Below are 26,587 nucleotides of genomic sequence, written 5' to 3'. Positions count from 1 at the left end.
GGTTATTCTCTCAGCAGCATAGTGCCTTGAGATTCATCCAGCTTGTTGCCTGTAGCAGTAGCTTGTATTGCTTGGTAGTATTCTGTGAGATGGATGTACTACAACTTGTTTATCAAGGAGTGGGTGGAAGTTCAGGCTCTTCACTAGGTGACCAATGATACCACCCTGGCTGGCAGGGGAAGGATACCTTGATACTGCTGCAGACACCAGGGAGATGGGGGTGCTGAGGGATGGTCTCCCCACTCAGCCTCCTCTAACGCTACCCCTGTGGAAATGGGGAGGAGGGCCTTATTAATGGAGATGGAGGCTGAAGTCCAGTCTTTCCACGTGGTCAGAACTGACTCTGTGTGTGTGTGTGCGCGCGTGCACTCATTCACACTTCCTAGACTAGGATGAAAGTACTGGCTCTTGACTTGTTCTTCTGTGATGCCACCCTGGGTATGGGAGGAGCAGCTTCATTACAGCTGGGTGAGGGTGGAAGTCTAAGCTCCCACCTGGCACTTTGCTGAAAGAGCGAGTGTGGGGCCACATTTTTTCCCCAAGTGTTTAATTCTACTGGGGTGGTTATCCTATGCAAGTTTTCTGTTTTTCTAGACTGCTCTCTTCCTAGTCCTTTGACTAGGGAGAACAGTCTGTTCTCAAGCTTTTTTGTTTGCCCATTGGTTTCTATTGACATTCTGGTTGTAGGCTTCTGATTGAGCTTTATTTAGTCCCCTATCTCCTCTACTGATTTGGAAAGAGTTTATTTTCCTTCTTGTATTTTGGTAGTTACCCTCAAATATGTGACTAATTCTAAAATATAGCAGTATCTCTATATCCTACCAGAGATTTTAGAATGCTTCTACTTTAATAACCAGATTCAGTGTCTTGCATGTTATCGCTGTCATATATTTTGTCTCTATCTCATTTGTAAGTTCTTGCAAATTTTAATTTTTGTTACAATCTTCTTTCATACTCAATGCTTATTTTAATTTCCTAATATGTTTGCCAGTTTCTTTGTTCAGCATTGTTTCTTGCTTCCCATTCCTCTTTCCTGATTCAATTACATTCTTGCTGAAATACATGCTTAATAGCTTTTTATTGAGAGTAAATGGTGACAGTCTTTTTGTTTTTCTTTTATTCTGACAAATGTTTTAGTCTGACTAAGGTTTTCTCTGATCAAGCAGATTAATGTTTCCCTCTGCTTGACTAAATATCAGTCAGGCTTCTTCTTGACTCTAGGCCCCTGACCTCTGTTAAAAAAAATTTTTGTAAGAGGCCATTTATTTGGAGAGGCCCCACAGACAAGACCAGTATAAAGTTCAATCAAAGTAGCTGGGCTTCAGGTAATCGCAGGCGGCTCTGTAACCAATTAACCAATTAAACTGAAATGACTTAAGTGGCCTCTGTGCTTCACTTCTGTTTTCTATAACGGCTGCCTGATCACGTCGTTGACTAGAGTTCTTAGAACCTGTTCCGGTTCTGAGGGCTATCTAATTTGCAAATCATTTTTTCCCCCTTAAAACTCAGCTAAATTTAAACTGTTTAAGGTTTTCCTTTTAACAGATTGGCATAGTTGGTAGGATCCAGATGAGAGCTCCAACAACCCCTAGAGAGCCTGGGTGAGCAAACGAAAGTACCCGCAGGGGTCCATTGTGTCTATTGATCTCTCTTGGCAACTGAAGATTGTGGGTGAGTTCTTGCTCAGGTTTCAACTTCCACTAATTTGTGTTCTGAACTCTCTTGGCTTACCTGAGCAATTAGATCTGAACTAGCATCAGCAGTGGCAACAGAAACAGGATGGGGTCCTCCAGGAAGACCTTGGGTGTCTGACTGAGTCAGACAGCAACTGGACTGGGTCCAGCTGGATTGGAGTCAAGGTAGATTTTTAAAGTAGTGGGTTTGGTAATGGGTTTATTTCAATTCAAGGAGCTTAGAACTCATTTATCTGGAACTCTAGCCAATTTCATGTGTAAGAAATATGAACCCAGGGGCTGGGCACTATGGCTTACATCTGTAATCTCAGCACTTTGGGAGGCTGAGGCTGGAGGGTCACTTGAGCCCAGGAGGTCAAGGCTGCAGGCTGCAGTGAGCAATGTTTATTTCACTGCACTCTAGCCTGAGTGACAGAAGTCAGATCCTGTCTCAAAAAAAAAAAAAAAAAAAAAAGAAAAAAACAAAAGGACTCAATACATGTGCATTTTTACAAGAATGGGTTGACCTTACTAGAGATAATTTAGAATTAAAGTGGCTATAATGAGGAAGTTTTAAGTTGGATAAAATTATTTGCAGGGCACATTAGAAAAAGAAGGATCAAAAACATGGAATACAGTTTTAAATTGATACGTAGAGGTATCTAACAGATTAAATGAATCAAAATTTGCCTCTAAATAATTCTTTACAGAAGGCAAATGAAAAGTTTAAACAACTAATAGAGGACATGATAAAGAAGGAGTGTACTCTGACTGAATTAACCCTGACTGCTCCGTCTCCTTATCCATCATTATCCCAATACCCTGATTCCTCTAATATTTTTGCTCAATTACCTTTTTTTCATCTTGAGCATAATCAAAAGGGGAAGTTCAGCAAATACCTTATAAAGTGAGACCATTTGAACAACCAGGCTCACCTGCCATAACCACTTTACTCCATGGTCTAAGGCTGAGCTTAGAGCCATCATAAGAGACTTTGCTAACCCAGAAGTAAATCCTCAAAAGTTTACAAAGGAATTTAGAATTTTCACAGGAATTTACCATCAGGACACCCTGATGATTACCAATTTATTCACATGATATTTGGACTTGGTGAAGCTTGTAAATGAATGGCAGCAGTAGAATGGAAAGAACTTGAGCAAGATATTAAAGACTCCTTCTTCCTCATGAGAAGGAATGAAATGAGCTGGAAGAGTCACTAAATACCATTTAAATTCAATCCTTAAGGTTTTTCTACAGAAAACTGATTGGACCAACACATATTCTTGCAAGCAGGAGAAAGATGAACTGGTTTTAGATTATGGAGGTCATTTAGAAACAACATTTGTAAAATATTCTGTGTTTAAAATATAAGGGAGTATTTCCTTGAGAGACTGAAATGGCATTAACTGCTTTATTTATAAACAAACTTTGTCCTAAACTTAGCAGTCTGATTAAGAAACATAAACTGGCTGGGAGCAGTGGCTCATGCCTGTAATCCCAGCACTTTGGGAGGCTAAGGAGGGTGGATCACTTGAGGTCAGGTGTTCAAGACCAGCCGGGCCAACATTCTGAAACTGCATCTCTATTAAAAATACAAAAATTAGCTGGGTGTGGCTGCGGGCACCCGTAATCCCAGCTAGTTGGGAGGCTGAGACAGGAGAATCACTTGAACACTTGAACCCTTGAGGTGGAGGTTGTGGTGAGCCCAAATTGCAAAATTGCATCACTGCACTACTGCCTGGGCAACAGAATGAGACTCTATCTCAAAAACAAACAAACAAACAAAAAAACAAACAACAAAAAACAAACTGGATGGGAAGTTATAAATATAGCTGAATTGGTAGCTTTAGCTGAACACTTTGAGAGGACTTTAAAATAAGAAAAAACATGAATAGCTAACAAACTTATTTCCCTCCAATTACAACTATTGCAGGGACTAGACCAAAGAGACTTTTTCATCCTTATTTCCTTATTTTATTCTACAACCAAAAGATCTAGACTAAAAAGTCTTTACCCCAATATGTCTGCCTTTATGGCAAACAAACAAGACACAGGAACAGAGATTTTTTATTTTTTATGCCAGTCTACCAATAAGCCTCCTCCTTTTAGATCAAATTGAACTACTTTCCCGCTCAGAAGGCAATATGGTGGCAATTCTAAAAATGCCAGATGGAAGAGAAGTAAAAGCTGCTATTCATGGAGCAGGAAGATGTGTCTGTCCCCAAGAGCAAACTGAGGGAACTCAGAAGGAGACGTCGGTGAAAAATGTCAAGACAGCAGTCTGGGAGGCCAAGGTGATAAAGCAGCTCATCGCCTAGAAGTGACCATGTAGGCCAGCTACTGGGAGCATGTGAAGGAGGTGCCCCAAATGTAGGGCAATATCTGGACTCTTCAGGGGCAGCTGGAGAACTCCATCCTGAGGGATGCCTCGAACCAAGCTATGAGCCATGTGGGGAGCAAACAGAATGTGGAGCTGGCCAAGCTCTGGCAGGAGCTCAGCAAGGAGCTGATGAAGTCAGAGGCTACGTGACAGGAGGAGTACATGTGGAAGGCCAACAGAGGAGGAGTCCTAGAAGTCCCAGGTCATAGTGAAACATCTCAAAGATATTGTAGAGAAGCTAAAAGGGGAACATAAAAATTCAGATCAGGTGAGGGAACGCAACTAGCATCTGGAGGCTAAGCTGGAGAAGCACATGGAAGGTGCAGCACTGAGGGCCAGAACTACACCAAAGAGGTGGCAGGGTTGAGGAAACTTTAGACAGAATCTCAGTCTTGGCCAGATGCATCCAAGGGTGAAGCCCATAACTGTAAAGAAAATGCTAAATCAGCTAGTGCTGAATGGTTAGGATGTGCAATTAGAGTGATACCTATATGATTGATCCAAGTCAATGTTTATGATGATCTATGTGATAAATAATGCAATGTCTTGGATTTGGAGAAACAAAATTGGTATCTGAAAGAATGTAAATTCAGCATAAGCATGGACTCATGCAGTGCCTGGATGGCCACCTGGTCCTCCCTGAGTCCTTGAAGCTTCCGTTGTTAAGAGCTTTGCACTCTACAACTCATGTAATAGGCAAAATTATCCAAATTATAAAAAAAATTGGTGGGGTGACAAATTAAAATTGCTAAAATAGTTTGTGCCCAACATTTGGTTTGCCAAACCCATAAGCCTTGGAAGACAACCTTTCTGCTACCTGAAGGATCATTTCAACATTAACAGTGGGATTTCATTCAATTGCCACATTAAACAGGATACGAATACAATAGTGCTCCCTTATCTACAGTCTTGCTTTCTGTGGTTTCAGTTACCTACAGTCAACAGAGGTCCAAGAATAGGTGAATACATACTACAATATTTTGAGAGACCACATTCACATAGCTTTCACTGCAGTATATTGTTGTAATTGTTCTATTTCACTGTTGTTAATCTCTTATGATACCTAATCTATAAGTTAAACTTTGTCATAGGTATATATAGGAAAAAACATAGTACGTGTAGGATTTAATACTACCCATGGTTTCAGACATCCTTTGTGGGTCTTGAAACATCCCCCACAGACAATGGGGCGGGGCTACTGTATGTTCTTGTACTGGTCTATGTTTCTGGTTGAATAGCTTTTCTGCATAGGAAAACTAATGCTGTAATGGTAGCCAAGAAGCTATCAATAATGTGTTTTTTAAGTAACAGATATTTATAAAATTTGGGGGTCATTTTTAAGTAAATTAAAATACTAAGACATGAACTGCTGAATATAAGTTTAAAATATGTGTATTTTGGCATCTTGTTTTTATACAGCATAGAGAAACTAAATATGGGTCTGTAAACAAACATGGAAATTGTGTTATGAGGAAACGTGTTTCTAACAATCATAAAATGGTGCTCACCTACCAAATGCTGATATGAAACATTTCAAAATTGCTTACTTCTTAGGTTTTCACTGGAAGTTGAGGCTCCTGAGAGTTAGAAATTCTAATCAACATACGGCAATTGAGAATAGTGATAATAAGGGAAATAACTCCTTATGTGAGGAGGCTGGGATGTAACTTTGGTAAATGAAGCTCACATAAAGGATGTGTTCTTGTTAGGGGAAAAGGAGAGTAGTTTTTGTCCTGGAGTGCAGTTCCAGAGTGAGAGGAAGGGAATGTGTAGGACAAGTAGCTGAGAGGATAAGAAGGTTGTAGAGATGAGAGCTTGACCAAAAGAGAATTGTTAAACAAAATTTATAGAAGGCTAGTGATTTGGATTAAGCTCCTACACGAGGCCCCACAGACAAAACCAATATGAGGTTCAGTCACAGTTGCTGACCTTTAAGTAATTGCGGGAGGTTCTGTAACCAATCAACCAATTAAACTGTAATCACGTAAGTTGTCTCTATACTTCACTTACATTTTCTATAAATGCTGCCTTGTCACATTGTTGACCAGAGTTCGCAGAACCTGTTCTGGTTCTGAGGACTGCCTGATTGACGAATCATTTTTTTGTTGTTCCTCAAACTTGATTAAATTTAAACTAAGATTTTTTTTATTTTCCTTTTCTTAGAACATTCTTGAGAAAAGTTGTAATTGAAAGTTCTTTTTCTGCCCTTTGAGATGTAAATCTTCTCCCAGGCTCTTGCCGGTTTCATAACTCAGGAATGTCTTTCTAAAGGACTTGGGAGCCATCCCTCTGCAATGTACTCATCAAGTTGGGGGCCATCTTCTGAAATGTAGTCATCAACATCAAATGTACTCATCAAGTATACTCTGTCTCCCAGTTTCTGTGGAGAGGGTAGGAGCATAACTTTTATAAGCAATAATTAGAAAATACATATGGTCTAATAAAATTGACCAACTTCCCTACTGACATCCTGCAGTTTTCTTCCACTAGCTCATCCCAGTGCTTAGAAAGTTCGCCTGCTTTTTGTTTCAGCAGAGTTGAGTTCATTCTCTTGCAATAGTCTTGTCTGAAGGCTTTGCTTGTTTAACTCTATCTGGTGTAATTTCTTTATAAATTTTATATTTGACACATAATTGTGCATATTTATGAGGTATAATATGATATTTCCAGTCATGTATACAATGCGTAATGATCAAATTAGAGTAATTAGTGTATCTATCACTTTGAACATTTTTTTTTTTGTGTGTTGAACATTCAAAACCTTCTCTTCTAGCTATTTGAAAATATACAACAAATTATTAACTAAATTCACCCTACAATGTTACAGAACACTAGAACTTATTCTTCCTAGCTAGCTGTAATTTGACAAATCTCCATGTGTTTATTTCAACTGTTCTGAATGACAGGTTAACTTAGAAAACGATTTTTCCCTCTGCACGTTACAGATATAGAAACTGGCACATGCTAATGATTTTTAATTTGTTTTAGAAGCAAATTCCCTTAAGGACACACATCTTAAAAGTTTTTTATTGTAAAATATATATATAATAAAATTTACCACTTTAGCCACTTTAAAGTATACAATTCTGTGTCATTAAGTATATTTACATTGTTGTGCAACTATCACCATCATACATCTCCAGAACTTTTTCACTGTTCCTAACTGAAACTGTGTACCTATTAAACACTAACTCCCAATCTCTGTCCTCTAATGTCTTGGTAATCACTGTTCTATCTTCCATCTTTATGAATTTGCCTACTCTAGGTACCTTATAAGGGGAATGATTTGCCCTTTTGTATCTGACTTATTTCACTTAGCATCATGTCTTCAAGGTTTATCCAAGTTGTAACATGTTACAGAATTCCTTTACAAGGCAGACTAATATTCCGTTGTATGTATATACCACATTTTGTTTACCCATTCATCCACTGATGGGTAATTGGGTTGATTTCATTTTTGACCATTATGAATGAGGCTGAATGAATATAATATACAAATACCTTTTTGAGACTCTGCTTTCAATTCTTTTAGGTATATATACAGAAGTGAAATTGCAGTATATATTCGTAGAATGTTGCTACTCACCTACTTTTCAGGTCTGATCTTCCTTTCAGACTATGCTTCCAGCCATACTCTTCTTGTCCTTGAACTTTTCACATCTTCTACACCTGAAAAATGCCCTCACACCGCTCACTCCAATCTCTACTGCCAATGGCTAATTACTAATCAATTCTCAAGTTTTAATGGAAAAGTCATCTCTTCAGAGACGACTCCTCTGTTGACCTCCTAATTCTCCTAGTTGCAAGTTTTTGCAGCAGACTTTATGGCCCTCTTTTCTGACATTCATCATACTTGTTATCACTCCTTTAATGGTTATTTCCCTCGGCTTATTCTAAATTATCTAAGGTCAGGGAATGGTTTTACCATTGTCTTTGCCAAAGCCTACCCTACAATTCCCTTTCAGTGCATATGCAATGACTTTGTGATGTATTAACTTGGCTAGGTTGAACTATATTTCCCAGAATTCCCTTTCTAGTAGTTTCTGGTTAAGGAGGGCTACAAGGGAGATTCTATCTCCAGAGCTGGACTGTGGAAGGGAGATTGCAGTCATTTTGCAGCAAGCACATGTTGCTGTTGCTGATCTACTGACTCGCTTCCTTGGTGTGAAGCAGCAAATGAGCCAGTGCATGCGTTTTGTCTCTATGAAGAAGGTTCTAGCTTTTACAATATTCTCTTGTCACCAAGGTCAGAGGAAACAAAAATTGACACACATTTCATTCTGCCCTTGTAGGACACTAAACTTCTCTTAATCTTCCTTTCCTGCCTACTTGCCATGTAGACTTCAAGCTTCAGCCTCAGACATGGCAACAGCATATATATATATAAAACAGCATATGTGTGAGATATATATATATCTCAGCATATGTGTATATATATCAGCATATGTATATATATATCAGCATATATATGTAACAGCATATATATATATATATATGTATCTCATTGATTCTACTTCTCTGATTGAACCCTTGCTGAGACAGAGCAGATTGTTCTTTTCCTTTGTAGCTAATATAAATAGGACATTTTCTTGTTAACTTATGTGTCAGATGCTACTTCCAGTAGAAGCATAACATAGCAGTTAAAAGCAAAAATCAGGAAAAATGCGGCTTCTGTTTTGATCCTGCCTCTGACATTACTTGTTTTGATTCAGGTCCCTCATCTGTAGAATGGGAACATTTAGACTCTCTACCTAATAAAGTTGTTACAAGGATTAAAGTATTACTTTTATAGATCGGTCCCTGGCATATATAAGTAGTATATGAATTTGATAAAAATTTAATTTTAAAAATGTACTGTACAACTTTCAGGAGAGCAAGGATCTTTTCCCTCTTGTTCAGCACTTGGATTCCAGCACCTTGAAGAATGCCTGGAACATGGCAGGTGCTCAAGGTTTGACTCACATTGAATACTTTCCTGTATAATCCCAGTCTCAAGGGCTAACAATTCTAATGTGTGTGCTTCTTTCTTCCTCAATCTTTTGCCCATCTAGTATGTCCAATATACCACACCACTCTCAGTTATACTGGGACCTCTAGAACATGATTCTCACTCTGAGATGAGGGGCTGATTCAGAATCCTGGAATCCTGGGGTAGTGGCAGATAAATTAAAAAATCTCCACAGGTGATTCTATGTATCCTTTTATATGATCCCACCTTGCTCAAGGCTGTTTTCTCTGTGCCATGGTCAATGGTATTAGACTTTCCACAAAGAGGTGAGCATTGTGAAATGATACCCCACTTAATAAATACAAGTACATTCTCTTCTTTAATATTCACTGGCATGCCCTAACCAATTAAAGTTTATAAGCTAAAAACACAGATGCTTTTTGTTTATTTTTGTAATAGAAAGTGATTTATTAATAATTCTCACTCAAAATCTCTCACTGCATCTTTTTTTCTGAAGTTTATTTTTTAGCTTTTCAAGTTTGTCTCAAGTTTGTTTCCTAACTGTGGAGTACTGCAAGATGTTGCTTGTATAAATTTGTCAAAATTAACATGACTCAGTCAACTCTGTCCTTTTGGTAGCCTACATCCCTCCAAAGGTTCTTTTATTAGTAATTAAATATCCCAAATCAATTAGTTTCTGAAACAGTTTTCTATTCTTATAATTGAATTTAAAAGTGACAATCTTTGACAATATCTACTATTGAGAATCTACTTTCAATTTCAGTACTCTGTCGTAGGAAAATGCCATCTAAATAGATAAAATAACTAATCCACACATTAACATTTTAAAAATAGCTAACAATATTTTAACACCCATGCAATACATAACTCAGACTTTTTATTTGTAACCTAGTACTATCTATTAAAACTTTTTTATAGAGTAAAAATAAAGCTCGTCTCTGGAAATTACTGCTTCTGTTCTTAGCAGTTCCTTATAGGAAAGAAAATTATTAGGTATTCAGTCACTAAGTCATTTCTCTGTTCCTGGAGTTCTGAGTGAAATAATTCTTACCAACGTTGAATCTAATGAGAAATGTTGTCATTTATGGTGTTTACTTACATTCAATTCTCGATAATCTACATGAAGCAAATCTGCTTCCTGCACTCACTATGGCAAACTATATCCTGGGACCTTCACTATTTATTGTGGTTTCTGGCTGTTTTCTTGGCCCTAGCTAATATGTGCTTAGGGAAGGAAATCTTACCTGGATATTTGCATAAAGCAAGACAAATAGAAAAATAAACCTGTTTAAATAAAGCAATTATAAATTATTTTTGAATAACATACTGATTTGGATTATCTATGACCTTTCTTCCCTCTGTTAACCTAGCTAATTAAGTATACTTGCTTAAAGGCCTCATTGGAGCTTATATTTATCTTGTGCAGCTTCTCAGTTCTATTCATTAGAAACTGAAGGAGACACATTTATCTTGGTTTTATCTTCAAGTGGAAAGTTTCTTATTTGCCGGATAATTTAGGGGAAGAGAAAGAATACAAGAATCCAGGCCAAAAGAGTACGATTCTTATGGCTTTAAAACATATGTATCATTTTTCTTCTTATAAAAAAATTCTAATTAGTTTTCATTATGTTTTCAAGGAACAGAAAATACCTAACTAGTGACTTCTCAAAAATGCCATGAATTTCTCATCTTGAACCTACGAATATTAGATACCTCTTGTTGAACCTATGAATATTAGATACCTCCCTTATGGCCAAAGTTGCCTTTTGCATCCCAGCATGTTAGGTTAGGTTCCCTAGAAACAGATTCTGGGATGAGGTTTGTGTGCAACTGATTCATTACATAAGTGTTCAAGATAACCTAGAAAAGGATGGGGGTTGGGGACAGATGAAGAAGCTAAAGAAGAGTGAGGTCTCAGGCAAAATTCCATGGAGGGTAGCTTCGCCTTGATCCTTTGGTGGAATGCTGGGTATAGGATACACCTCGGAGTTGTCACAAACCAAGGCAAGGGAGCTGGGCACTCATACATGTTAGTCATTGACTAATGGCTGATCCATGTGAACATAAAGTCCCAAGCACTTCCAACTCTCTGTGTCTGGAGGCAAAGTGGCTCCAGTGACCTGAAGGCAGTCCTCCTCCTCCAAAGTCCCTTTCTGTTGAAAGCATCCCAAATCTGCGGGTGAGTGTGCGTGAAAATGATGTAATAGAGACCCTAGGGGATCCAGGTGGAGCGCTGATCTTGTTTACTCCAGGATAGCACAACTTGGGCTTGAAGCATGACTCCTGACATACTCTCTCACCACTGTTATTTCAGAGAAATCTTTTCATGGGGGAATGGGAAAGGGACAGAAAATTTTTACTGAAACACTTACATTATTTTCTTGGGCATGGCTCCCCATGGTCCTGATTTCCATCTGCTAAACAAGGTGGGCCTGTGTAGGAGTCCATTTTCCTTGATGCCAGATGCGAGGTAAATCAATTCTGACACCAACAGTATTTATGAAGTTCTGCTACATAGAATAAGCTCTCATTCCTTCCCTATCAAAATGCTGAACTCTGCAGAGGTTCTTGCAGGAACAGATACATATTCCCTGAACAGGAAGCTCCCAGATTCAGCCATGTTCCCACTCAAATTTCCCTCAGGAACTAGGGGCTGGTAGGGCTTTTGGCTTAAAGGAACTGAACAATGATTACAGTTGAGCCTGGTTGATATGACTGGTTTTCTACCTTACATCAGAAACCCATCCTCAGATTCCAGACACAATTCTGTAATCTGAACTCCCAAGTACCTGGAGGCTTTCTGCATCCTCCCCAGGTGTGAAAAGAGAGCAGGGTTACTGTCGGTTGATATGAACGGGTTCAGGATTGTGATTAGCCTCATTTTTAATTGTGTGACATCTGAATTGTGCTCAGAGCTCATGTTGGGCCAATTTTTAAATGTTCTGATTATCATCTCTGGTCCAGAGTGACTTTTGTTCCCTTTTGAGATTGAGTGCTTTTTCTGGATTACCAGGAAGATACATTATAATATGTCAGAATATTGTGGCCCTGCTGAAAATAAAAATAGCACAATGGTGGGACTTTCCACTTCATGCCCTGACAGGAATTTTCTAAGGATGCAACCCCTTTGTAGGACAAAGTCAGTATGATGAGACAGCCACAGGGGCTGGGAATTGAATATTCTTACTAGGGTTACAGGGTATATCTCAAAAACCAGAGGCTTTTCTCTATCACAGTCTTTCCCATTTTGGAACTTACTATAAGCAAATAATTAACAATTGTTGTGTTTTATTTATCATGCTTTTTGCATTATAGCAACTAGAATTGTCCTAATAAATAAGCAATGATTATATTCCTTTACTTTTGATGAGTCTAAAGGAAATTGACTCATGTTGCCATCTGTTTAAGCATCCATAAGTATGCCATCAAAGTTATGGAGAATTGTCTATCCAGAATGCACAGATGATAGGCAATAAGTTCTTTATTGGCTTTCTGTTCCTTTTTCTCTTAGCTAGTAGAAATACATTCAGCATCCCAGTGGTATGTTACAGCAAAAATTCAAAAGTTTCTCTGCAGGGGTTGGTATAGTGTGCTGTAGTTTTTAGAATTTTATGTTTCCACAAGAAGCTTAATGCCCCTTTTCTGCCTGCTGCCCCAGTATAATGTTTTCTTATATTACCATGTAGACCTTATGTCTAAAAAAGAAGACATAATCTCATGTGGCCTGATTGCTGAAGTATAACATGACTTCTCATCAGGCCACATGAGATTACATCTTCTTTTTTAGGTAGAGGGTCAGTGCCTTTAGACTTCAGCATCTCATGTTGGGGGTTAGTTGAATATAGAGTCCTTTTTGAGAGTAATGCATATAGAATTAATGTTCTGTGGAAATTGGAAAGTTCTAGTTTAAACCATTATAGTTCACTGATGTATTTCTCAAAAGAAATGATATATAACAATCTGTTTATGTCAATGGGTGTAGAGACCACTAGATTTCTACCAGGGTCATTGCCAAACTGTCAAAAAGTAGTTTTTAGTCCAGAGTAGATGTCTGCACCAGAATTTTAAGTTCTTCTGGATGAAGGCTGTACTTGGCAGATGATGCAGAGTACTATGCAGTTTCGAGTACTGCCATATCCTTAATGCTTTGTGTCGCTAATCTATTCTTTCACAGATGAGTCTCTATCATTCATACCACATGGGTTGAAAATTAATACAGCTACCATGGCCAGTATTGAATAGAAGAAGGATTAGAGGCTAAGCCAAAGATGGATCGTGTGGTCAGGGCAAGTACTTCTGCACTGAGTTGGTTTAAACTCTGTCCCATAACGGTCTTCCATGTTGTCGTCTATAGGCAAATGGACCCAGTTGAAGGCTTCCACTGGGATGGATAAAGGTGAGCTTATAAAAAAGCAGGTAAGTCACTATACCTCATGGTAAAATCCAGCAGACTATATGATCTTTTGCTTCAGTTCCACATGAAACCTCTGAACCTCCCAGCCTAGAACCCAGAGTGACAGGATAAAGAGACAATATCCTCTACTAAACCATGCCCTTCAATATAGTTATGACCTACTGTTTCTGAGAGTCATATGATCTTTCTCTTAAAAGAGCTTCATTAAAACAAACGCACATGATACAACCTATGTTGCCTCATAACCTACCAACCAAAGAATGAAACTGAGCCACAGTAATGGAGGAAAATGGTATTCCAGCAAGATTTAAACACCTCCACGTATTGTTTCCTTGTCCTGCACTCAGAACTGTTTCCCAGACATATGTGCTTATGACTAATTCTGTTGGTTACAATGAGGCATCCATTTTTCAATCATGTTTGGGTTTCCTGGGAAACATAATTTTTAGTAAGCACTCAGATGCCTGCAAGCCACTCAAAAATGGGGTTAAGCTACAGTTGAAACTTGACAGCACCATCTTCTGATGGTGCTCAACTGTCAATGCCATATCCTCTTATCTTCCTTTATTGGTCCAGAAGGAACCTATCTGACTTGCCCTTAAATTTGCTCTAGCTGTTTCATTTTTGCAGAGAAATCTCCAAGTGAGAAAGACTGCCTCATTTTCCCGTAGTCCTGAACTCTGTCATGCAGACCTTAAACCTGTGCTGCTGCTTGTCCCCAATGTCTCAAATAAAATTTGTAAAAGGGCATTTTCTGTATTTCCTCAAAACTCCTCTTGTCGGACTCAAGTGTTAAAGCAGAGACTGGAGTCGGAGATCTTCCAAGTGACTGACATTTTGTCCTTTATCTTTATTCATATATTGCCATGCACTGTAACACCAAAGGGTTTCTTTTGTATCGTATCTGTATTAGTCCATTCTCACACTGCTATGAAGAAATACCTAAGATTGAGTAATTTATAAAAGAAATAGGTTTAATTGACTCACAGTTCTGCATTGCTGGGGAGGCCTCAGGAAACTTACAATCATGGTGAAAGGCAAAGGAGAAGCAGGCACCTTCTTCACAGGGTGACAGGGCAGAGTGAATGCAGGACAGGGGAAATGCCAGACACATAAAATCATTAGATTTGGTGAAACTCACTCACCATCATGAGAACAGCTTGAGGTAAACCACCCCCACGATCCAATTATCTCCACCTGTTCCCGCCCTTTACACATGGGGACTGTGGAGATTACAATTCAAGATGAGATTTTAGGTGGGGATACAGCCAAACCATATCAATACCTGTGAATCTGGATTCTTTATATTCCCTGAAGATGTATTCTTTCCTAGAATAGCAAATGCTCCCCTACTGAGCCTTCCTTACTGCTACTCATAGATGCCAAACAAGATGGAATCTTTTGTGAGCTTACTTCCAAGTTGGTACTCCTATTGGTCAGGATTCCTAGTGCCAGAGAACAGAATCCATTCTAGCGAGCGTAACCGGAAATGTTAAGAGTTATCCGGTAGCTAGTAGTCTATTTCTCCAGCTCTCCAAAATTATTAGATGAGTTTCCAGGAACAGCTTCTAGAGCAACACCACTGAGACAGGGAATTGCTACCTCTGTCCCACCTAGAAACACAATGTGTTTTCCATGAAATGGAAAGTATCCTACTCTTATTGTCAATGGCAGAATATTTGGATCTTTCTGCTGATTTTAAAATCATGTTTTGTACATCAAAATGTATGTCTTACCATTAGCTTGTTCGCTCTCACAGCTCACTTCTGAATCTTGATCTCACATGAGTTCCTTGATTTCACATGGATTGACCACATGTCTGTACCATAACTGCAAGGAGTCTTGGGAAAGGTAATGTTTTGGATGCCAGAATAAAAGAGGCAGGGTTCGCGATGTGGGAACTATCACAGTTTGTAGTGGAAGTTCAGATGATACTGGGTGACCACAGATAAAAGATGTCCACTACAGATTACAAGTAATATATTATTTTGGGGAGTTTGAGTAATAATTATATAAATACAAGTAAAAATAGTAATAGCAGTTAGCATTTATCAAGCACCTGTGATGTGCTAGGTGCTGTGGTAAGTGCTTTACATATAGTCTACTGGATTTTACCATGAGGTATAGTGACTTACCTATTTTTTTATAAGTTCACCTTTTTATAAGCTCACCTGTATTATTTGATTTTATACTCACAGCAACCCTGAAAGTTGATGTTTTAAAATTTATTTTGAAAGTAGAGAACAAAAGCTTAGGAAGGTTAAGACACTTGACAAAGTCAAACAAACAGGACTTGGTGAAAACAGGTTTCAAAGCCAGGTCTGTTCAATTTTGACTCTTGTGCTGTGCTGCCTCCTTAACGCATAACTTTCTTTTAAGGCAATATTTTTATGTACAAAAGTATTGCCTGGATAGTTTTTTAAAAAACAACCAGAATTCCAATAAAACACAATGTATTAGACCAAGTCATTTGCCTTATTAAGACTGTGCTGAAAGGTATCTCCTAATAGTTTTTTGTGCTCTCTCTACATTTATCTCAAAGTTTTAAATGAAAAAATTTTGCCTTTTTCTTAATTAACATTTAACTTTCTTTTCAGAAGAATTTGGGAAGTTTTCCTTTTCAGACTCACATAGCTTTTCCTCTGACTTGTCTTCCATCATCTCTGGACTCTTGACACTTTTCTGTTAGGTTCCATGAAAAGGCTTAAATTCTCCTGCTGTTATTTTCCAAACATTTTTAAACGGGAGTATAGCGCATTTTAATTCATTTTACCCTGCCTTATTGCTTTCCTATACACATTTTATATTGCTTGAAAAACACATTATTTTGTCATTGTCACCTTCAGCCTATATGCAACCTTTGTGGCCATTTCATTAATCTTTTTCTAAATTAATTTTTTCCAAGCATATTCAAAGGTAAAAAAAAAGATTTTTTTACAACCATCAAAAAATTTCCCCAAAACTTCAGTCGTTGGAAACATAGCTTTATTAAACTTGATATTTTTCTTCTATTAAAATCATAGAAACAAGCACTGGTGCTAAGAAAATCAATCATTTATTTTAACTCCATATCTAACATTTGGGAGGAATTTTCACAAAAATTATATTCCTTTGCAATTTTTAACTACAAATTAACCCCCATCTAAACAAGTAGGGGAAATGTACAAAATGCTTTCGAGCTTTTAGAGACAATGACCTTTTGGTAAAGTCAAACTTCAGTCAATCTCAGTATCAATTCTAATGAAGATTTTGTTAACCAAAGCATAACACACACACACACACACACACACACACATATACACACACTCCTTTCCCTATAACTGTTAGCTGTTTGCAATGCCCTGGAGCACATATTGTATCATTAGAGAATTAGAGATGAAGGATAAGGGAGAGTGAAGAAGCATGGATGACTCCTGGATCTAGCTTGGTTGGCTGGATTGGATAGTGGTACTGAAAGTGGAGAAAGATAATTTTAGGAAGAATCAGTCTTATTAGATGGGAAAGATCATGAGCTCAGTTATATTTAGGTTAATTTAAGATGCTTGTGAGACGTTCAGCTCGAGCTATTCCCCAGTGTGAAGCTCAGAGAGTCACCATGGGGAAACGTAGATTTTCTTGTTTCTACCACAGAGGGTGTGTATCAGTTATCCACAGCTATTATAATGCTGTGTAACAACAAAACTTCAGTGGCATATAATAATGAACATTTATTGAATTTATATCTCTGAAACTTTTCTGGGCTGGCCTCATTCTCTGTCTGGGATTGTCTGAGAGCCCATTTAGAATGCTTTTGGCTGAGACAACTAGGATGTCTTACCACGTGCTCGCCACATGCTCTCCTTTTTCTAGTAGCGGCTCTGCTTATTCTCAGGGCAACAGGTGAGGGGCTAGAGCTTACGAGCTCATTCATATGAATGCTTTTAAGCTTCTGCACTCATTATATTGGCTAACATTCCATTGGGTAAAGCAGGTCGCATAGCTAGGTGCAGAGTCAGAGAGGTAGCATTTTACACGGTTACATGACAAAGGATGTGAAAGTAGGGTGTGAACCATTCATGCAATCAATCTACTATAAGATGATTGTTAGAAACGAGCTCATGGAATTATCTAAGGAGACTATATATAATTACTATGAAAGTGACTGAGGATAGAGCTCTAAAGGAAACTAAATATAAAAGAATGTAAGGTCAGGCTTAAAAAAGATAAATACGTTATCGAGAATCTAAAGATAATAGATAAATTTAATTAGACAATGATAAATAAGGTCAAGTGCCTGAGAAAAGCCCAACAAGATTGGATTAACACATATGCATTATATTAGGAAGTATGAGGTAATCAGTGACCTTTTTGAGAGAAGGTTCACTTGAGTAGCTGAGTTCAGTGAGTTGAAGGAATGGACGATAGGAGAGTGGAGGGATAGAGGCAGCAACTGAAAACTACCTGTCTTTAAATGTACTTTTAGAAGATGGAAAGGAGGCAGACTAGAGACACATTCAGGAAAAATGGAAGTTTATTATTTGTTTAATTATGGGAGAAATGAGCTTAATATGCATTCACGGAAAAGGAACTAATCGAAGATTAAAATATAGGAGAAGTAGGAAATGAATTGTTAGTGGGAAATATCGAATAGGCTTGAAGGAGATATGTCATGGGTACAGGTGGGGAGATAATAATAAATGAGGTAGAATATACTTTCTGGAGGAAAGAAAGCAAGAATTGAAAAAATATGGATACAATTTGTGTGTGGAAAAAATATGGAACAATTTTTTATTCCTATTAGAAATTTTTTGGGGTTACAGTTCAGTTCAGTGTTCAGCCAATTATTATTTGCATTTTATTCTTGAAGGGTTTTATTGAAATATAATTTACATGCTATAAGTAAATAATTTTTAGTAAGTTTATAGAGTTGCACAAACATTACCAGAATACAGCTTTAAAATATTTTCATCACCCCAACACTGTCTCATATGTCCATCTACAGTCAATTCTTATTCCTACCCCTGGCCCCAAGTGACCACTAATTTGCTTTAGATTTAGCTTTCCCTGGATGTAACGCAGGTAGTCTTTTGTGACCAGATTCTTTCACCATGCATAACATTTTCGAAGTTATTTGTGTTATAGCATGTAGGAGTACTTTGTTCAGTTTTATTGCTGAATAATATTCCATTGTATGGATATATCACATTGTATGTAATTTTCCAGTTCATTGTATATTTAGAACATTTCCAATTTAAACTGTTCTGAATAATGTCTCTGTAAACATCTCAATACAAACCTTTATGTGGACATATATTTCCATTTTTCATGGGTTGATACTTTGGCAGAATGTTGAATAATACAGTACATTTAGGTTTAACTTTCTTTTTATTTTTCCTCAATTTTAATTTTTATGAGTATACAATGGTTGTACATATTTATAGGATACATGCGATATTTTGACATAAGCATATAATGTGTAATGATCACATCAGGATAATTCGGATGTCCATCACCTCAAACATAGATCATTTCTTTGTGTTGGGAACACTGTAAATCCACTCCTCTAGCTATTTTGAATTATACCATAAACTATTGTTAATGATAATTGCCCTATTTTGCTATTGAACAGTAGATCTTATTCCTACTATCTGCATTTTTGTACCCATTAACCAAACCCTCTTTATTTTCCCTCCCAATACCCTTCCTAGCCTTTGATAACCATCATTTTATTCTCTAACTCCATGAGATAAATTTTTTTAGCTCTCAAGTATGAGTAAGAACATGTGATATTGTCTTTCTGTGTCTGGCTTATTTCACTTAACACACGGCTGGGTATGCACCCAAAAGAAAGGACGTCACTATATTGAAGAGATACCTGCACTCTCATGTTTATTGTAGTATTATCCACAATAGCCGATATGAAATCAACCTAAGCGTCCATAAACAAATGAATGGATAAAGTAAATATGGTACATATATACAATGAAATATTATTCAGCCATAAAATAAATGAAATCCTGTCATTTGCAATGACATGGGTGGAACTGGAGAACATTATGTTAAGGTTTAACTTTCTGTGAAACTTCCAAACTACATTCCAAAGGGACTGAAGAATTTTTTATTCCCATTAGAAAATTTTGAGGGTTATAGTTTAGTTTATTTATAGCCTTCCTAAGACTATCATTTGTCTTTTAGTTATAGCCCTTCTCGTGGGTATGAAATGTTAATTTCCTATGATTTTAATTTACATTTTCCTAGTGACTAATAATGTTGAACATATTTTATGTGTTTGTGAGACATTCATATATCATTTTGGAGAGATGCATATTCAAATAAAATACACTGTATTAGCAGAATAAAGGGCAAAAGCCCTTTGTTTTCCAATTGTTGGGTTTTAAGAGTAACATATATAGTTGGATAACAATCCTTTATCAGAAATGTCTTTTGCAAGTATGTTCTCCCAGTCTGTTTCTTGTGTTTTTATTTTTTTTGACAATGTCTTTTACAGAGCAGAAATTTTTAATTTTAATGAAGTCCAGTTTATCAGTTCTTTGTTTCATGAATAATACTATTGGTGTTGTATTAAAAAGTCATCATAAAACACAAGGTCATCTAGATTTTCTCTTATGTCATCCTCTAGGAGTTTTACAGTTTTGTGTTTTACATTTAGAGCTGTGATCCATTTTGAGTTAATTTTTGCAAAGAATATAAGACCTTGAGTCTAGATTCATTTATCTTACATGTGAACATCCAGTTTTTCTAGCACCACTTATTGAATCTTATATGTAAATATCCAGTTGTTCTACCACCATTTTTTGAAAAGGTTCTCTTTTCTCCATTGTATTGCCTTTGCTCTATTCTCAAAGATCACTTGATGATTATATTTATGGGAGTCTATTTCTGGGCTCTCTATTCTATTTCATTGATGTATTTGTTTATGCTTCTGCCAATATAACACAGACTTGATTACTGTAGCTTTATAGTAAGTCTTAAAGTTGCATTTTTTTCCACCTCCCAACTTTATTACTTTTCTTTAGTATGGTATTGTATTGTCTATTCCTGGTTCTTTGATTTAGAATTAGAATTAGAATCTGTTGGATATCCACAAAATAACTTTCTGGGATTTTGATCGGAATTGCATTCAATTTATAGATTAAATTGGGAAGAATTGACATTTTAAACAATACTGAATTTTCCTATTAGTGAAATGAAGTATCTATCTAGTTACGTAAGTCTTTGTATTAGTCTGTTCTCATGCTGCTAATAAAGACATATCCAAGACCAGGTAATTTATAAAGAAAAGAGTTTTAATTGACTCATAGTTCAGCATGGCTGGGGAAGCCTCAGGAAACTTACAGTCATGGTGGAAGAGGAAGAAAACATGTGATCTCATAAAACCATCAGATCTCATGAGAACTCACTATCTTGAGACCAGCGTGGAGAAAACCACCCCCCATGATTCAATGATCTCCACCTGGTCCCACCCTTGACACATGGGTATTATTACAATTCAAGGTGAGATTTGGGTGGGGACACAGAGTCAAACCATATCAATCTTCTTTGACTTATTTCATCAGTTTTATTTTTTTCACATAGATTGTGCAGATATTTTGTTAAATTTATTCTTAAATATTTTGTTTTTGGTGCTAATGTAAATGATATTTTTTCTTTAATTTTAAATTCAATTGTTAACTGCTGGTCTGTATGAGGAAATAATTGACTTTTGTATATTAACCTTATATCCTGCATCCATGCTATAATCATGTATTAGTTCCAGGAGTATTTTGTTATTTTTTTTTTTTTTCAGAATTTGCACATAGATGGTCATGTCATCTGTGAAGAGACAGTTTTATTTCTTCCCTTTCTGTATACTTTTTATTTTATTTCTTGTCTTATTGCATCATCTAGGACTTCCAGTACAATGTTGAAAATCAGTCATGGGAAGGGGCACCCATGCCTTTCTCCTGATTTTAGGAAGAAAGCATGTAAATTTCTTGCCATTAAATACGAAGTTAGCTGTAGGTTTTTTGTAGATATTCTTTATCAAACTGAGGAAATTTCCCCATTTCCAGTTTACTGAGAATTTTTAAAAATCATAAATTGTTGTTAGATTTGGTTAAATGCTTTTTCTGCATCTATTGATATAATTTTTTAAATCTAACTAGTTTATATGGTAGACTACATTAATCAATTTTTAAATGGTGAACCAACTTTTTATATCTAGAATAAATCCCACTTGATTGTGGTGTATAATTCTTTTATCAATTGTTAAATTCAATTTGCTAATATTTTGTTGAGAACTTTTACATCTGAGACATATTGTTCTGTAGTATTCCTTTCTTACAATGTCTTTATCTGGTTTTGGCATTAGGGTAATGCCAGCCTCATGATATGAGTTAGGAAGCGTTCATTCTGCTTCTATGTTTTGGGAGAGATCATAGAGAGTTGGTATCATTTCTTCATTAAATGTTTGGTAGAATTCACAAAAAAACCATTTGGGCATGATACTATCTTTTTTTGGAAGATTACTGTTGATTCAATTTCTTTAATGAATATAGGCCTCTTCAAATTACCTATTTTTGTTTGTATGAGTTTCAGTAGATTACATCTTTTAGAGAATTGGTCTAAGGTATCACGTTTATGGGCATCTAGTTCATTCTTTTTTTTTTATTATTCTTTTATTATCCTTTTAATATCCATGGTATCAGTGTTGATGGTCTTTCATTTCTGATATTAGTAATTTGTGTGTTTTCTCTTTATTTCCTGGTTCTCCTGATGAAAGGTATCAATTTTATTGATCTTTTTAAAGAGTGACTTTTAGTTTCAATGATTTTCCCTATTGTCTTCCCATTTTAAAAATTTTAATTTTAATTTATTTTTTGGTTTCTCAAAACCTTATTATTTTGAAATAACTTTAAGTACATAGACAAATTACAGGAACAACACAACAAATTCCTATATATCCTTTATACAGATTTGCCAGATTTACCTTTTTACTACATTTGCCTCATTATTGGCTCTGTATACATATATCCGCATACATCTATAAGATATACATCTGTTATATGTACATTACATATATTTCCCCCCTAAGCTATTTGGGGATTACAGACACACTCTATTAGCCCTTAATACTTCTGTCTGTAGTTCCTAACAAGATCAGTCTCCCACCTAATGAGTATGGCTCTGAGTATTAGGAAATCAAAACTGATATATTACCAATTAATTAGTAGAGCCCCTCATTTGTTTTGCCAATTATTCCAATATTGTCTTTTATAGGGAAAGAAGCCAACCCAGGAGTATATGTTGCATTAGTTCTTATGTTTTGTTTTCCTTTCTTTCTTTTTTTTTGTTTCCTTTGATCTGAAAGTGCTTCTATCTTTCCTTATCTTTCATGGCTTTACATTTTTGAAGACTACAGGACTGTAATTTGTAAAATGGTCTTTATTTTGGGATTGTCTGATGTTTCCTCATCATTAAATTCAGATTATGCATACGAAAATGCCATATTTTCTCAGTGTATTATTATTTATTTAAATAAATTTAAGAATCAGAGAGTACATTTGTATGTTTACTACAGGGGTATATTGCATAACTGGTGGGCACTGGGCTTTTAGTGTACCCGGTACTCAAGTAGTGAACACTGTACCTAAAAGGTAATTTTTAAACTCTTATTCTCCTCTAAGCCTCCCTGCTTTTGGAGTCTCCAGTTCTGTTCCATCATTATGTCCATCGGTAACCATTGTTTAGCTCCCACTTATAAGTGAGAACATGCAGTATTTGGTTTCCTGCTTCTGAGTTAGTTCTATTAGGATAATGGCCTCCAGTTCCATTGACGTTGCTACAAAGGATGTGAGTGAATTCTCTTTTTATGGTTGCATTTGTCTTCTATTTTTAAATTTTATTTATTCTGTGCTACTTTTAAAATTATTTCTTCTGTTACTCTAGGTTTACATTGCTTCTTTTTCTGTAGTTTCCTAAGGTGGCAACTCGGACTATTGATTTTTATATCTTTGTTCTTTTCTAATATATCCATTCAATGCTATAATTTCCCTCTAAGCACTGCTTTTGCTGCATGCCACAAATTTTGATAAGTTGTATTTTCATTTTCATGTAGTTCAACTATTTTTAAATTTCCGTGGAGACTTTTTCTTTGACCTATGTGTTTAAAAGTGATTGTTTAGTCTCTAAATATTTTGGCATTTTCCAACTATATTTCTATTGATTTCTAGTTTAACTCCATTTAGTTTGAGAGCATATTTTATATAATTTCTCTTTTTAAAAAAATTTTAAGGTATGTTTTAACCTGCAATATGGTCTATCTCAATGAATGTTTTATGTGAACTTGAAAGAAATGTGTATTTTGCTGTTATTGCATGAAGCATTCTGTAAATGTCAATTAAATCAAGTTGATTGATGGTACTGTTTGGTTCAACTACATTTTTACTGATTTTCTGCTTGGTGGTTTTGTCAATTACTGATTGAGATGTGTTGAAGTCTAAATTATGATGGACTGATCTCTTTTTCCTTCCAGTTCTATCTGATTTTGCCTCATGTATTTTGATGGTGTATTCTTAGGCATATACACGTTAAAGATTATCATGTCTTCTTCGAGAATTGACCCCGATATCATTATGTAACTCTCATATTTCTCACTGACAATTTTCTTTGTTTTGAAGTCTGCTTTTTATGAAACAATAAAAAGGTTTGTTTGATCAGTGTTACTAAGGTTTATTTTCCTTTATCTCTTTAATTTTAATCTATAGGTCTTTATATTTGAAGTGTTTCTTGGAGACAATATAAAATTGTTTCTTTAAGAAAAATCCATTCTGTTGGTCTCTGTCTTTTAATTTGTGTGTTTAGATCACTTAAATCTATGGTAATTATTGATATAGTTGGATTATTAGCTACTATATTTGTAACTTTTCTATTTGTTGCATTTGTTCTGTTTATCGTTCCTTCTTTTTGTGTCTTCTCTGGTTTCAATTGAGCATTTTATATAATTTTATCTTCTCTCGTCTCTTAGCATGCCAGTTATAATTCTCTTTATACATTTTAGTAGTTTCCCTAGAGTTTAAAATATACGTTTACAGCTAAACCAAGTCAGCTTTCAAATAACTGTGTACCACTTAATGAGCAGTGTTGGCATCTTATAACAAAGTATGCCCAATTCCTCCCTCTTATTCCTTACAAAATGCTTTCATTTATTTCAGTAATCCATAAGCTATAATCAACCAATTCATCACTGCTATTATTATTTTATCTGTTAGGACAATTAGAGTAAGGAAAATAAAATATTTAATTTGTTTATTCCTTCTCTAATGCTCTTCTTTATACATATCTGAGTTTCTGATTTATGTAATTTTTCTTCTTTCTGAAAAATTTAGTTTTACCATATCTTGTAATGCAGACCTGTGGAGACCAATTCTCTGTTTTTGTTTATCTGAAAAAGCTTTTGTTTCTCTTTCACTGAGAGGGAGAATGGCTGAGTTTGCCCAGTTTGCTCTGTGGCCTTGGAGATTTCTTTTTCTTTCACCACTATAAATATTTCACTCCACTCTCTCTTTGCTGGCATGATTTCAAAAGAGATATCCATTGTAATTCCTATTCTTTTTCTCTGTTAATAAGATATTTTTTTTCCTTTGGCTTCTTTCAAGATTTTCTCATTGTCTTTTGTTTTCTATAGTTTGAATATAATATGCCTAGGTATAGATTTTTTTTTTTTTCCTATTTATCTTTCTGAGTGTTCTCTGAACTTCTTGAATCTGTTTTGGTGTCTGACTCTAATCTTGGAGAATTCTCAGCCATTATTACTTCAAATACTTCTTCTCTTTTCTTTCTCTTTCTGTTATTTCTACTACACATAAGGTCTACCTTTTCTAATTTTCCCACAGTTCTTGGCTATTGTTTCTTTCTTTTCCATTTTATGTTAGCATTTCACTTTAGGAAGTTTCTAGTGACAGATCTTTAAACTCACTAATTCTTTCATCAGTCATATTCAATCTACTGATAAGTCTATCAAAGACATTCTTCATTTTTCTTGTAGTGTTTTTATTTCTGGCATTTACTTTTGAGTCTTTCTTAGTTTTCATGTCTCTGCTTACATTATCTATGTGTTCTTGCTTTTTGTCCACTTTTTCCATTAGATCCTTTCACATATTAATTATAGTTATATTAATTTTTGGCCTGATGATTTAAAAAAATCCCTGCCATATCTGAGTTATTTTCTGATGCTGGCTTTATGTCTCCAGAGTACTTTTTTTCTGTCTTTCAGTATGCTTTATAATTTTTTTGTTGAAATTCAGACGTGATGTATCATATATTGAGAATTGAAATCATATGCCTTTAGTGTGAAGTTTTATGTTTATATGGCTAGAAGTTAGTCTGTGTTGGTTTGCTATTGCTATAGGTGTCAAAGGTTTCAGTGTACTCTGATGTCCTTGTTACTGTATTTTCTGTTGTCTTTGAGTCTCTCTAGAAACTTCCTCTTAGAGTCTGTGTCTTGAAGGTCTCTCAGTTGTTATCTACTATTATTGTACAAAAGACCTGTTGATATGGTGGTAAGATATTGGAATGGTAAGATACTGGAAAGAAGAAGCTTTCTATAATCCTATGATTAGATCTCCATTAAAAAAATTGGGCCAAAGTTCCTGTACTGTGACATTTAGAATAGTTTTTTTAGCATTGTAAAAAAATCCCTGTATGCGAGACAGGAAGGATAGAGGGGGCTGAGGTTGGCTCACTGCTCTTCCCTAGGTCAGATAAGGTTCCAGTAGAGTATAGACAATACCCGACTGATATGGTTTGGCTCTGTCCTCACCCAAATATCGTCTTTAATTCCCATGTGTTGTGGGAGGGACCCGGTGGGAGGTGATTGAATTATGGGGGCGGGTCTTTCCTGTCCTGTTTTCATGATACTGAATGAGTCTCACAAGATCTGATGGTTTTAAGAATAGGAGTTACCCTGCACAAGTTCTCTCGATTTGCCTGCTGCCATCCATGTAAGATATGAGTTGATCCTCCTTGCTTTCTGCCATGATTGTGAGACTTCCCTAGCCATGTGGAACTGTAAGTCCAATTAAATCTCTTTCTTTTTTAAATTGCCCAGTGTTGGGTATGTCTTTATCAGTAGTGTGAAAATAGACTAACACAGTAAATTGATAGCAGTAGAA

This window comes from Papio anubis, chromosome 2, assembly GCF_008728515.1.
Source record: "Papio anubis isolate 15944 chromosome 2, Panubis1.0, whole genome shotgun sequence".
NCBI lineage: Eukaryota > Metazoa > Chordata > Mammalia > Primates > Cercopithecidae > Papio > Papio anubis.
Note: the sequence above shows the minus strand (reverse complement) of the source record.